Source organism: Adiantum capillus-veneris, chromosome 8 (genome assembly GCF_014529385.1).
Source record: "Adiantum capillus-veneris isolate H3 chromosome 8, ASM1452938v2, whole genome shotgun sequence".
NCBI lineage: Eukaryota > Viridiplantae > Streptophyta > Polypodiopsida > Polypodiales > Pteridaceae > Adiantum > Adiantum capillus-veneris.
Genome location: NC_140938.1, coordinates 168236275 through 168251874, shown reverse-complemented (window position 1 = coordinate 168251874; position 15600 = coordinate 168236275).

Here is a 15600-nt window from a genome sequence, read left to right as displayed (position 1 = left end):
CAATGACACACAAGATTGACAAACTGGAAAAATAGGGAATACTACCTCACAAAATCCCAACCAGTTTAAATTGTGCAAGGCACTAATGGTTTTGGCTCTCCCGTTTGAGGCCGTCACTCTCGCCAAGGGCTTTACAATCTGTATGCACGGCATGCTAACTAGGTGGCATAAATTCCACCGCTACAAAGATTATGCTTCAGCCATCACACCAGGCACTCTGTCACAGACATACTAAGTTTTGGATAGTTTAAATTTATGGTTGCTGTCAACGCACACTACCACTAAATGGAACTCAAATCTACGACATATTTCACAGGCAAAGTGCCATTTTAAGTCATTTTTCTACAGTCACGACCCCATACATGGTAAGACGGTCAAGCTGTGGCTTCTGATTTCTGTCCCCTCTCTCAGCCCAAGCATGCTACTCTTCTCTCTCTTTTTCTTATTTTTCTCAAGAATAATGAAAACTTCCTAAGAAGCTTTTCATACATGTTTTGTTTGGAGGTCAGCATGAGCCAAGGAGCTCTAACTCTCAGCTAGAAATGGGCCAAGATGCCATTCACATTAGTTTTCATCGGTTTATCGATTGAACACTAAATATCATAAGAGCTAGGAGCCACACACAGGTTGTCTAAGAGCCATTGGCAGATCTTGGGTAAGATCCAACTATTGCCATTCCTTGGGTTATTGTTCTTAGGATCAAACATATTTGCCCAGTGGAGTACACATCGAACATCTGACGTTAATTGACGGGCAAGAGTCTCGTCATTTCGGAGGATTTCTTGCTCTACAACACTACGAGTGTCTACGGCATCACAGTTTCGGGGTATGACCAAGCACGTGCTTACTAAATCACCCCATAGGCATTAAGGATCACAGTTTGATCTGCATCGAGGATCACAGTTGATCTCTCCCAGTTATACTTTCAAGGAAATAATTCTGCAATCTACCAAATGCGGATGGACACACTTTTCAAGTTGATTCCAATCATTCTAGACACGGTTGACTATGTTAGTCACCGTGATCTGCTAGTTGAGCAGTTTCTACAAAGAGTCTTACCAAGGGTTTTGACTACGTAGACTCTAATCCAAGGGCTTTGATTGCACAGGAAACACCTAGGGTTTCTAGTGCAATGTTGTTTGTTTTTTTAGGTAGGGGACGTGCTCCTCCCCATTGGAATACATGTAAGTGTACATTACGTTCAAATCTCCAGGTACGCATATATTGATTTGGTGTTATTCCATTTTTAGTATGCTTTTCTTGGTTTTTCAAGACGTCTAAGTACGCTTGAATGTTACAGAGCCATGCCAAGGGCATGTCGGCACAAAGTATTTTGGGCCAAGTGTCCAATCTATCTTTTTGTCTTATGCTGTTACAAACCTACTTGTCGGGTTCAATTTGGCACATGTTGTCACATGGGATACAACATGGTCTAGGAACTCAAGGAGTTCAGTTTAGCGAGTGTGGAACAAGGCTAATGAGGGTCCCTCTCACTCCCGTCGTAGAGTGTTTGTAATTACCTCCACACACAAGTACATCTTGTACTTGAAGGATGTTTTTTTTTACACATCTTTACATGAGATATATTCCACGTGTGGAGAATATGAGTCTCTGGACTGACACTGGCGCCATTATTTCAATTATGTGTCACGACAAAGTCCCTAGGTGCTGATCACATCTGTTTTCTAGACCATTTTTAGCACGATGTATCAGGAGCAATTTCGTGGCCAGAAATTGTCGAATACTTAGAATGACTTGTTAAGGTACAAGTACTGCTAAACAACATTACAGATGGTTGTTTATACATCTAGCAAGGCTATAAGTTGTTAATGAAAAAGTTTCATTGTCTGTACCTAGAAGTGATCAATGTTTTACCTTCTATTGCCATTCAGACGTTTCAGCAAGGTTTGCAAAAGATTGCGACTGGAAGTATTTAGTTTCTTTTTAGAACTATTTACATTCTTTCTTTAATGTGCGCTACGCGCATCACATTTTGCCATAAGTATTGGCAAGGCTCATTATGGATATACAGGTTCGGGTTAGTTTTTGCTAAATGCATGCACACTAGGTGTTATGGGCCCTAGTGTTTAGAAAAGGCTGCTTTGGAACGGCATGCATATTCCTCAGGTTGTTTCTTATGAAGCATTTTGCACTCTATGTACACTATATCTATGAGATTACTTTTGGATCTACTAATCACCAATAGAGGTCATGGCTCGGTTAGGGCCTTTGGGGATTTTTTCAAGTTTACCACGATGGTTATTCAAACATTGTTGATTCTTCACCAATGTTAAACACTGCTGTGATTCCCCGTTTATCAGTTATCTGGGACGACTGTCTGTAAACTGTGAGGAAAACACACCTCAGTACTGTCAGTTATCCAAGGGGATAGGCAGATTACAAAGATTAATCTTGTGCTAAAGGATCCGCTAAGAGCATACGTTAGCACAACGCATTTCTGAATAGATGTTTTTCTCCTTATTCTAGAATTTGCTTAAGTACGATTTTCGACTTTTGAACACCTCTTGTGGTGGGGTTGGAGATTGGATCAATACTTTCATACGTCATGGACTTACCAGGTGTGATGACAAAGTATGTTGGCAAGTAATCTTCATTAGGGATGAGCACGCTCATAACTGCATGAAAAGTTACGCCAAGGTTTCATTGCATTATCCAGTACCTTCAGAAGATCTGGAAACCGGTTATGCCTTTGGACAACTCTTAGACTCAAGTGAGTCATAAATGGAGTTACCATATAGACCCAAGTGGTGGCAAACGTACAACAATGTTGAAAATCAAGATGTTGCTCTTGGTTTCATTGAACCTCCTCACTGCACCAATTATCGATCATACAGACAACTGGCTCACTGAAAACATCAGTATTCTTAAGAAGATATTACTACTTGTGTTTTCGAGGACGAAAACTCTTCCTTAAGGGGGGAGTAATGTCAGGACAAGGGTCCTACAGGGCACGGCCCAACCTAGGGGGTCAGGGACCTAGGCCAGGGGCCGACTGGACAAGCGCAGACTAGGGATCCGCTTAGGGCAAGTTCTAGGAGCTAGCCTATATAAGGGGCGGTAGGGAGGAGGATCCCAGGTTCAGTGACCCTAGGTCTTATAACATATGCATATTTAAGTATAATAATATGCTTCTATCTCATCCTATTCTCTATCTCAAGGGTAACCTATTCTTACTTTACCATCAGAAAATACTATGGGAAAAGCATCAATAGGTCCGTCTCTTTAGCTTGAGGCAAAAAAGCATTGATTCTTTATTTCTACTATCTCATTATCATCTCACACCCTATCTAGATCTTATATCTAGGGTAAACTCAAATATATATATATTCTATGTATTTTTCATATTTTCCTTATATTTCTTTTTAAATAGCTACTAGGAGGGAATCAAATCCTAGTGGGACACTAGGTGGCATGATTTCAAAGATACACTTATTCTAATGCATTATTGCAAGCATGATTACAAAACTTTGTCAAGGAACAATGTCATGCTTTCATATGGCATGAGGTGTCCATCAGAATCAAATAAAAGTCTAGGCTAAGGGGACCACGAGAAGACTTTTGCTGCCAAAATTGTACCCTATTTTGATGAATTGTTTACACAAGGTTCCAATCCGAATTGAAAAATGCATATAAAAAGGAAGTCGTGGGTAATGAGCTGAATTTTTTGCCCATATTTTTACTTTTTTATTTGGAGTCAAGGTTGAGGAGATATGATCAAAATATTGGACCCCAGTTTGCCCACATCATGCAGGGACAGCTCATTTCCAACTTTTCCAGTTTCTATTCACACTGGCTCCTCTCTTCTTGTGAAAACCCTTGGGGGTTCCCTTCACCTATAAAAGAGGACCTCTTCTTCCTTGAAAAGGACTCAAGCATTCAAGCCATTGATGAGAGGAATTCATGAGGGAGTGAGTAGTAATGCCAAATTGTACTTAACATAAGCCTAAGCCTACACTTTCTCCTAGAGGAAGACTAGCCATTCTTGCACGCTATCCTTGGAAGATCAACTCTAATCAAAGAAGGTCTTGGACTTGGCGTATCAATCAACGTTGAATTCTCCCCTCTTCTTCTCTCTCCATCAATAATGGTGCCGAAGGGTTTGTCAAGTAAGATGTGTTCTACATTGATGTTTTCTTGATTTCTTGTTGTTTTCTTTTTCATCTCTAATCCAATATATATATATACCTAATCTCATATCCTTAACCAAACCTATCTCTATCACTCTTAGTAATTCATCCTCTCTACAAATTTTAGGTTCTCCTTGCTACAGCTACATCTCTCCCCGCAGTATCCTTATTGCCTACGAACAAGAATAGGGCTTGGGAGGGAAACTCTCTTCTCTTCTTTTCTCTTCTCTTCTCTCATATCAACATTTTTCACATACTAGAGTTATCCTAGATGAATAATCCACATAATGATAATTTCTATCGCTTTCACTCTGTACGATCTATTAGAATTAACGTATGGATTAGCCGTAAAATACACTTTCAACAACGTATAGTGTTTCTCTTTGGCCCAGAAAGGCTTAATGAAATACTTCTATCACCGGATCCCATCATACTACCTCTCATAGACTATAACTTTTCTTTTGATGTAAGCGTAGTTATCTTGCTATGAACCAAGAGGATTTGTACACACAATTAATCCCAATCACTAGACAAAATATATATATTATGGTAAACACAAAACTACAATTCCAAGGAACAATTCATAGCCTATTCGGTCAACCACGATTGAATGCCATTAACTCATCTATTAACCCTTTCATATTACCCATGATACGATATGACCATAGCCTTGATGTTTTCATCTTTGTGTTGTTTTGATATTCTCTTTTGTGTTCTTTCTTTGTGTGTGTAAGTGTGAGGTCCCCACCCTGTCGTATCAAACAACGGATCTGATGGTAAACCTGGTGGCCACTAGATCTATAGCAGAAGCAAACAAAATGGTTCAGGGTTCCACTAGCGGACGATCTCTCATCACAAAGTGAGTCGAGTTCGAGCCTACTAGCAAGGAGATCTAGCTCCACCTCGCAGGGGAAGCGTACTTAACCTATCTAGCGATCCTATGACCCACCTTCCAAGAGGAGAGAAGCCTCGAGTGCCTTTTTCCCCATGTTTCAGAGGCACGTACTCTCGAGAATTCCCCGCTCTAGGGGCAATGAGCGTTACTAATATCGAGTAAGCACTATGGGGATAGAGAGTTCCTGACCAATCGGGACCACCCTTCTCATAGGCATTGGCAACCTGAGCCAAGCCCCCACTTTCCACCCCCACACTCACACTTCATCGTGTGGCCTAATTACTACCACAAAGGTTGTTCAACATAAATGTTCCTTGTTTAATTCCGAATCACATGGTTCGTTAAAACAGCCCTTCAACCAGTATTGCAAACAACACCAAGACAGAATTCTAGTAAAAATTCTACTCAAACTTATTCATAAAAATTCCAATGTTCTGGAGGTACAACATCCCCCCTCCAGCGAGAGTTCACTCCTCCCGTTGTCGCCTAGCTGCCCATACAACTAAGTATGTCCACCGCATAGAAAGCACGTCATGGACACTCCCACCGCATAGAAAGCAAGACGTGGGTTCCCACCGCATAGAAAGCAAGTTGTGGGTATCCACCGCATAGAAAGCAAGTCGTGGATTCAAGAGCCCTTAACGAGGAACTCTACATTGGAAACATTGAAAATAAAATAAACATGTCGAGCTAAATTTTCCCTAGCAAACATTCTTTCCTCTTGCAAACAGCATACCCATCAATCATTTCTTTCCTATTTTATACTTAAATGTACTATGCATTCAATGCCGAGGTTTCCGTCGGATTTCTCCAACATGTTTGGGGATATGAGCATTCCTAACTAGCGTATGCAATGTTAATTTAAACAACTTGAAAAAAAAAATATATATGATCTACCTCTTCCACTTCTTCATCAATGGCCCGTGAGATGGCCGGTATTTGCTCGTCCATGGGAGCCTTCCCCTTTCCGATGACATTACTCGTTCCTGCTTCGCGATCATGGGCACCACCGAAGCGCGTCCTCTTAACCGGGGCCATTTCTCACTACTTTAAATGATTAGCTTGGAGAAAGAGCGTGATTAGGGTTGGTAATCTTCTCAATTCTCTGATCTAATCGAACTTCTTGAGATGAAAATTCGGCAACACCTCCCTCCTTGCTTCTTCTTCAATAGGTGTGTGATTCAGCAGCACCTCCCCAATGTATGTGGGTGTGTGTGTATGTACTGTGTGTGTGTGTGTGTGTGATCATAAGTGTGTGTGTGTGTGTGTGTATGCAGGTCTTTAAATAGGCTCCTATAGGCTGAAAATCGATCTGGGTTGCTAAATGCATCTGGGAGCTTCTCCAGTTAAGCATAGCAAGTCCAGTTCTCTGCCCACCAAGTGTCAGGTTGGCTTGGTTAACTGGTTCTGAGACTGAGTTGCATGCTTGGCAGCTTTCCCAAGACTCCCACAAAGCAAGAGGGCGCCCCCTAGCTGCTAAAGCTGATCTGGAGTGGCCTGGGACCTGTTCCCACACAGTCCCGGGCCCCCGGTACCTCCCCGGACAATTTTTAGGAAATTTGGTTCTAGGCTAAAACGGGTCATACGAATCGGATTTTGATGCCGTAAATTGCCATACGAAGCTCTAACTAAGGCGTACTGGCCCGAGTACCTACCATATTTAGCAGCCCCCCGGGTCCGAAAATACATTTTTTTCAAATTTGGGGTACGGGTGCAATTTTTCGAGACGGTCGAGACTGGACGGTTCGGGTGACTAAAAACTTACTATTTTTGGAAATTTTTCACAAAAATTATTTTAATTCACATTTTCAAGCTTTATAACATTCTAAACATCATGGCACTGACAGAATCTGGAAAACTGCTAAAAATAGTAACTTATTCCATTGTATTCATTTCGCGGTACAAGGGTGCTCTTGTGATCGGGTCAGAGACCTTACATGTGAGTGCAAGAGAGAAAGAGTGGGACTTCTTTGATTCCACTTCCTTCCAAACCCTAGTCTTCATGGCATCTATGGTTTAACTCCTTCATATAGTTTTTTTTAGTTCTCTCACAAACTCTCACAACGATAAGCCCGGTGCTTTCCTAGCAAGACCGCAAATTTCTCGACAACGTGCGTTTTTAACACAAAAAATTACGAGGCGTAAATCAAGCTCCATACTTAAAGAGAGAGAGAGAGAGAGAGAGGTGAGGTAAATCAGGGTTGTTACATGTCCATTCCGGAATAATTTTTTTAAAATATTCAGCTTCTGAAGTTTTTAGAGAGCTTCTACACTCTCCAAATAGCTATGTCCCAAATACATGGTTTTTGCCCATTTATTCATGCTTCCACCCTTCCGTCTTCTATAATCATGCCCTCAAACTAAGGATTTGACAAGAAATTTGGTGTAATAGACATGGAATATGGGTTTAACCTATACTTAATAGTGTCACCAATGTTTTTGTTTTAAAGGCCGGGGATCCACATTTCAAAAATATTCAAAGCATGAGCAATCATTAGGTATTTATAAAACCTCTCTATACACACGCCAAAAGGATCTTATTTCTTTCATTAATTGTAAACTTTTTAAAATCTTTTATTTCGAAACCCTTCTCATACATGTAATTCTCTAGCTCTTTGATATATAGAAAAACCCCTCTAGGTGGACTCGTGCTACATCTACATATTTTGAGGTGAAGCCCTTCGGCTAAAACTTTAGTCCTCCCTATGTACATTGCCCACTTTGATTGTTGGTTTAACCTTCTATTCAACCACATAATTGATCTTTGTCCTTTGCAAATCCATAGACATGGGGAAGTATAAACCACAGATTTTTAATCCTCGTTGAACTCACTACAGGTGTCATTGCTCTCTATTGTTTGACTTAATCTTGAAGCTAGCTTTGATACATAAATCGAGGGCTCCATGATCCAGTGATCTTTTTTTTTTAGTAAAACTCACAATTGTGAGTGAATTATATTGATCATCTCAAAAAAATTACAAGAACTTGCCATGCTCGTGCCGAGCCATGACATCATCCAGAGATCAAGCTCACATTAGCTACTTGGGGAGCCACCCCTAAAGACCTGCCCCCATGCCCTTGATACACCAGGTTCATTATCATGTTCTTCACTAATCTTCTGGTTTCATGATTTTTCCCTTACCTAAGCATTCCGCTGACAACAAGGCACACATAACCCTAGACCAATCATCCAAGTTTTGCTTGCGCCCGAGCGTCCATATTAGCACTCTGCTTTCTTGTATAATTTTTGCAAGGCTTGCCACCTCAGGAACTCCTTCGAACACACGGCGGTTCCTTGATCCAGTGATCTTAAAGTTTGAATTGGTAAATCTTGTCGGTCGCAATCTGCATCTTCTTTAGTTGGAACATCATATTCTGAAAACTACAACATTTTGGAAAAGTGCATAGTCTACTTAGTACCTCTATCTACCCTCTTACTTTGTTTCCTTCCATCTCTCTTGTGCGAGGTCTATTTTCAAGTTTGAGAATGTTATTGTGCTTCTAGAAAAGATCTCCATGCAGGAACATTTACAGTCACTTGCAAGTTTTGGTTGTGACCCTACTCTTGCTATTTTTCTTTGTGATCTATGTTTTATGAGTCTGTTCTGAGTTTTAAGCATAGAAGAGGTTAGAGCTTTCCAATCGAGATGTATTGAGTGCATCGTTTGTAGAAATTGACATGTTGAAATTAGATGTGATATTAGGAATTACTCTTTTATCTGACAGTCCAAGCATGAATTTGGGGCCATAGATTTTCTATGCTAGTTCTTATCTACCTTTGTGGTAGTTTTTGTTTTGACTAGAGTCATCATTTAGCTTAATGAATTACACACATTTGGCTTGCACGTGCCACCCTAGATTTTGGTGATCAATGCTCACTTGGGATTGCTATTTGATTTGAGTGAATTGTGATTGGGCTTTGCAAGGTTTTGACAACCCCTTACAGCCTCTATGTACTATTCTAGTCAACAACATCCTTCATATTGACAATTTTGACGGAGGTTCTCCCCATTACAGCAACAAGATAGATGTAGGTTGGTGAACACCTTAACATTTTTCTCCACCGCTTCTAGCATGAGCTTTCCCTACACACAACTCTCCCACAACCACAACATGGACTATTATCCACATACAGCACATGATATGTTTCCATCAATCTTATCGGTCATATTTACTCTTTAGGAATGATAATGAAATCTCTCTCTCTCTCTCTCTCTCTCTCTCTCTCTCTCTCTCTCTTAGTTAGCACTTAGAGGTTGATGCTATGATTGGCCATAATGCAACAACAAAGTACTGAGGTGGAATCCACCTTTTGACTTAACTATAGCACAAATAGTCTAGCCCTCCACCTCCATGGTTAGCCAGTCAGAGCATGACTATCAAGTTATTGGAGCCCTCACATGCAAAAGGAAGAGCCTCTTACCGCATCATAGATTCCTTCGGCTGACTTACATTGTGTGTAAGTCTTCACGCCAAACTTTCATCGGCCTTAGGAAGGCTGAATGATAGGAAATCATATCTTTCTTGTATGTTAAATGGGAATCAAAAAAAGATCCTCTACTTAAATGATAAGAGGACAAAATGATTTTCTGTTGATATGCACTTTGTTCCAAAGTGCAATTAAAGAACCTTTTTGTAAACGTAGTCCTATATAGTTTTAAAGATTTATCAAGCAAGTTACTCTTTGCAATTTAATTGCACTTTGTTCCAAGGTGCAATTAAAGCACCTATTTGTAAACGTAGTCCTATATATTTTTTAAGATTTATCAAGCAAGTTACTCTTTGCATTAAGCTCGTGTCATATTTGCTGCGAGTGTACCCTCCCAAATGTCCACTTGCTCTAGGTCTGACTTGTATTGCATCATTCACCTTCACAATTATGCTAAATGTATCTCTTTGTCTCTACCGTAGGCATGACTGCACGACCCACATAGCTTGAAAATCTTGAGTGGCATGCCGTTACCAAATACTGTGTGTGTGTGTGTGTGCGTGCGCACGGATGCATGTATCTCTTTGTCTCTACTGCATGTAAGCATGACCACAAGACCCACATAGCTTGAAAATGTTGAGTGGCATGCCATTTCCAAATACTACATGTGTTTGCGCGCATGTATGTATGTTTGTATATATTTTGTTTATCTTATTTTTGTGTTGAACAATATGTTATGTGTTCAACCTCCATTAGATTGATCTTTAAGGTATCTTGAGATTTGTACTTTTGTTTTTGGAGGAAGGTATAATTGTATTATAAAGGTAAAGAGAGGATACACAGGATCCACATGTGGGGGGTGGGATAGCCTCTTGAGATTATCTATCTATACTATATATAATGCAGCTTAAAAATTTAAAGGAAAGAAAGGGCCTCCACGTGTCACTCATTGGTTCACTTCAAAAAAATTTACAAAACATCTAATGCAAAGTGCAAAAGTGAAGGGGTAAGAGTGTAGGAATAACCATTGGACAATCCTTTTGATAATAAAAAGTCAAAAGACTTATTTCTTTTCAGTTGCCAGAAGACTTTTCACCTACACAAGAGGGTAAATGTATCATGTTAAATATGCCCCATAGAAAAAAGGTAAATTGGAGGGGAATTTTATTGCTCAATGCAAATTTGACTTTTGAATTTAAAGATATATTTGGTGAAAGAATTCAAAAGGATTTTTTCAAGATCAAAATTGATATTATATTCACAAATTTTGTAATTTTGTATTTTAATATCTCAAGAAATTACTCTAGACAGGCACTCTTATATACTTTCTTAAAGTTCTTGAAAATTTGACACTTCCACATGTCGCAAGCAAACGTGCTATCCCGTCCCCTCTCCCACTGAGTTGTTGATTGTTACGATGAGTGTGTGTAACGAGAGAGAGAGAGAGAGAGAGAGAGAGAGAGAGAGAGAGAGAGAGAGAGAGGAAAACTTAAGGTTGAGTATGTTTCTATGAATAGAGGGGGACTAGCTTGCTTATCGCAAAGTTAAGCAAACCACATGTCAGGTCTAAATGTAGTTTAAGTTTATCACCCGAGAGAGAGAGAGAGAGAGAGAGAGAGAGAGAGAGAGAGAGTGGTAGCCCACTACAAACGCACGAGCATGCATGCATGTGTATATGTGTGTGTGTGTATGTGTGTGTGAGAGAGAGAGAGAGAGAGAGAGAGAGAGAGAGATTAGAGGCATCATTCAGAGAGAAGAAGAGAGCAGAGAGAGGTTGTGTGTGCTAAAAGAGCGAGCCAATCAACAAGAAGAAGAGAGCAAAGAGACGTTGTGTGTGTGACGTATGTATATAAATATAAATAATATATATATATATATATATATATATATAGAGAGAGAGAGAGAGAGAGAGAGAGAGAGAGAGAGAGGGAGAGAGATCAAACGGTATAGAGCCACTGATCAATGAAAAGAAAAGATCAGAGAGAGAGAGAGAGAGATGTTGATTTTCAACAACTATTCACATCAAAGTATCCTCGGTTTTTAGAGAGAGAGAGAGAGAGAGAGAGAGAGAGAGAGAGAGAGGAGGAGGAGCAGAAGATTAGTTCTACCTCCAATAAATATAGGACTCTGAATTTGTTCCTTAGAAGGGAATTTGGATAACCAATCTATTACGTGCTGGGAATAAAACGAAATTTTTAATTTCTCTCTCTCTCTCTCTCTCTCTCTCTTTAAATATTCCCATTTATATGTATACATATATATACATACACACATACATACATACATACATACATATATACACATCTATATATATATTATATATATACACACACATACATACATACATACTTACATATATACACATCTATATTATATATATATATATATATATATATATATAATTGAAGGGTAAGACTGTATGAATGAGAAGCAAATTGTATGAATGAAAAGCCTTCTGACAATGAAAAAACAAATGACATACTTTTTTTTTTTACAAAAGACTTTCTACTCTACTAGAGTAAACCACAGAAAAAATATAAATTTGAGGGGGATTTTTCTTCTTGATGCAAATTTGTCTTTTCAAGATATATTTGGATACTTTTTTAAGGGAAAATTTTCAAGACCAATATTGATATTATTTTAACAAATTGTGTAACTTTATATTTTAAATTTTCTAAAAATAGTTCTAAAGAGGCACTCTTATACTCTTTCTTAAAGTTTTTGAAAAATTGACACCTCCATGTGTCACGAGCAATTGTGCTACCCCCCTCCCCTCCCATCCCCCACTGAGTTGTTGATTGTTGTGATGAGTGTGTGTACCCACGCATACACGAGATGTGTGTACATGAGAGAGAGACTAATGAAAACTCGAAGGTTAAGTATGTTTCTACAAATGGAGAGGGATTGCTTGTTTATGGAAAAATTAATCCATCCACATACCAACTCCAAATGTAGTTCAAGTTTGTCACAGGGATGGGAGAGAGAGAGAGAGAGAGAGAGAGAGAGAGAGAGAGAGTTAGTAAAAAGAGTAGGTTTGTGGAAATCCCATTATCAGATTTGACAAGAGTGCATTTAATTGTGTGAATCGTCTTCTAAGATCATGGCTAGCCCGCTATCAATGCACAGGCATGTGTGTGTGTGTGTGTGTTTACACACACACACACACACACACACATATATATATGTTGTCACCTTCAAAGAAGGTGAGGGAGGAGAGTGCCTCAGTTACTTCTTCACGACCACAACAACACACAGGTCACATACTATTGTATATATGTACATGTTGCCACCTGTGCGGGAAGGTAAGGGAGGAGAGTGCCACGATTGCTTCTTCTTAGCCGCAGCAAGGCACGGGTCACATACTAGTTACTATGATATTTCAAAAGTTTCCATGGTATATGCGTTAGTGAGTGTTTGTGTGTGTGTACAAGAGAGAAAGAGAGAGAATGTTGCCTTATTAAGGCCCCATGTACTACTTGATCTTGTAGAACATGGAGTCTCCCCTCTGGTTATGCCAACCATTCTCTCTCTCTCTCTCTCTCTTTTATAAGAGAGGAGATGTTGCTTGTTCGCCTTTTTTTTATATCCCATGGGTCGTATGTGACCTCCGAAAAAGAAAATGAATCTCTCTCTCTCTCTCTCTCTCTCTCTCTCTCTCTCTTTTGTGAAAGTGAGAATGAGCGTGTGCATCAAAATATGTAACCTCCTCTCTATTTCCGGTTACTTTCTTTGCTTTTTCGCTAAGGTAATAAGAAACTTTCGTTTACACAACCTTATCCTTGAATTATAGCACAATTGGAAAAGTATGATGGCCTTGCCTTCTAGAATGGAATGCTCCACCTTGTTTCTGGGAAGATACGGATTTGCAACTATACTATATTATCTAGCCGCGAGTTGCGAGAGCACACACAAGTGAGATTGAGGCTGTCTCCTAGGCACCCAACACAACAAGCTGGCATAGATGCAAGATGAGCCAGTAAACTAAAGAGAAGATGCCGGAGTGGAAGACAACATTGCAAGCGAGAGAGAACAAGTGGTGAGGAGCGGTACAACGCCAAATGATTTATGAAAGGAGGGGGATTAAAGAAGAAGGTTGATGTGCCCATGTTTGGAACTTGAGCTCTTGGGCCTGTCAACAAGGATCATGCTTTGTCAAAATGACACAAGCAAAGGTGTAAGCGACAAGTGTGTCATTGCTCACGATCGCATGCAGGATGAAGAAGTTCTACTAAAGATTTGTGCTTGCTAATTTTCAAGGTTACAAGGAGGTGGGAGGGAGTGCAGAGAGAGACGTGGACCAACGCGCAACGCGTCCTGGCCCTTCTGCATGCTTATTATTTGCACCTCGTGATAATTAAATAAACATTTTCTGGTCGGAAGCTCCAGCATCTCACCAGGACTTAGGAGCGTTGGCTTGTGATCGGAAGCTTCAGCCACTTGCAGCTACGGGGGTTGGGGATGGACCGTGTGTGTGTGTGTGTGTGTGTGTGTGTGTGTGTGTGTGTGTGTGTGAGAGAGAGAGAGAGAGAGAGAGAGAGAGACGAAATGGATACTCGCAATATCTGCAAAAGGCCAAAATGAGAGCCAAAATTACAACCACTATATCATACTTGTAGTAGAAGCATGGTATGTAAAATGGATAAAGGAAACTGGTATGTAAAGCCATGCAAACATGGGCCGGGTGTAGCCATGGAAACCAAAGTTTGAAGGGGAGGATACACTATTACAAGGGAGGGGTTTCATCCCATAATTTGATGCATGGGTCTCCATAGTTTGATATCTATCTCCTCCATAGTCAAGAAGCGGCTATGCCTAGCCTCATATCTAACAATGCTATCCTCTTTGAAGGAGGAATTGGTAAAGTGGCGGCCCTTAGAGTCTCAAGCCTCGAGCAACACACATGTAAGTAGGGAGCTATCCCTTATGCAGTAGCACTAGATACATCCTACATTTGTGCCTACGAGGGGAAAAAGAGTAATTTCATTTCTCAATGTGCGTGCCCTCGATTCATGTATGTGATGTCACTCATAAATGTATCAAAGGCAAGTATAAGCCTACATATCACTAGTCTTGGTAGTCCGGAACTCTTAAAACTGACCCAAATTTCTCTTATGATACGGAGTGGAATCATTCTTTCACCTTTAAATAAACACAATATTGCAATCGAAATGCCCTCTAGTCTTGGTTGGATATACCAACATGGGCACTACTCTATTATTGTCAATGATGAAAATTGGTGTGCATTTGACCAAAGATGCATCTCAACTATTGTCACATATGTGTGTCTATATATCTCATAAAAATGAGAAATCCATCCTCAAGAGTATGAAGAAGATGCTCTCTATATACAAACATCTGTGTACCCTACACCTATGCAGGAACAATCCATGATGTGCTAATATAAAGTCCCTACCTAATGATTTCACTTCTTTGGGATGGTTCAAGGTTACAGAGGACATGGTAGGGTTTTAAAGCCTAATGCGCCATCCCCAACTAAATGGGCAGCTATACACCATTCATTCTAAAGTAATCAGGACTCTAAAACCCTAGTCACTATTCATTTTGTGACAAGGATTTCATCTATGTGTGTCTCTCTTCTCCACTCTCTTACTCTTCACCTCTACACTATCATTTTGGGTTGCTCTTGTGCACTCACAACTAGTACCAAAGCATGAGATTTGTAGAGCACCATTGAATCTTTGTGTCTGGTAAATCCCAATGCACCAACCTCAAATAAAAGGGCAATAGTACACCATTCATTCCAAAATAATAAGGACTCTCAAACCCTAGTCACTATTCAATTTGTGACAAGGATTCCATTTGTTTGTGTCTCTCTTCTTTGAACGGTCTCTTACTCTCCATCTTTGCACTCTCTTCTTGGGTACGTGCACTCACAATCGATATCAAAGCATGAGGTTTGTAGAGCACCATTGAAGCTTTGTAGTGGAGTAAGCAAAAAGTAGCAAAAACTTCCAACTCGTTTTTGCAACAAAGATAACTTAAATAAAAAAGTGTTTTAAGGATGATCCTCATGCATCTTAATTGATCTTTTTTTCTCTACATTGAGTTACATTGAGGGATGTCTTTTTCAAAATCCTTATACATTTTGACATACAAAGGGCAGACTA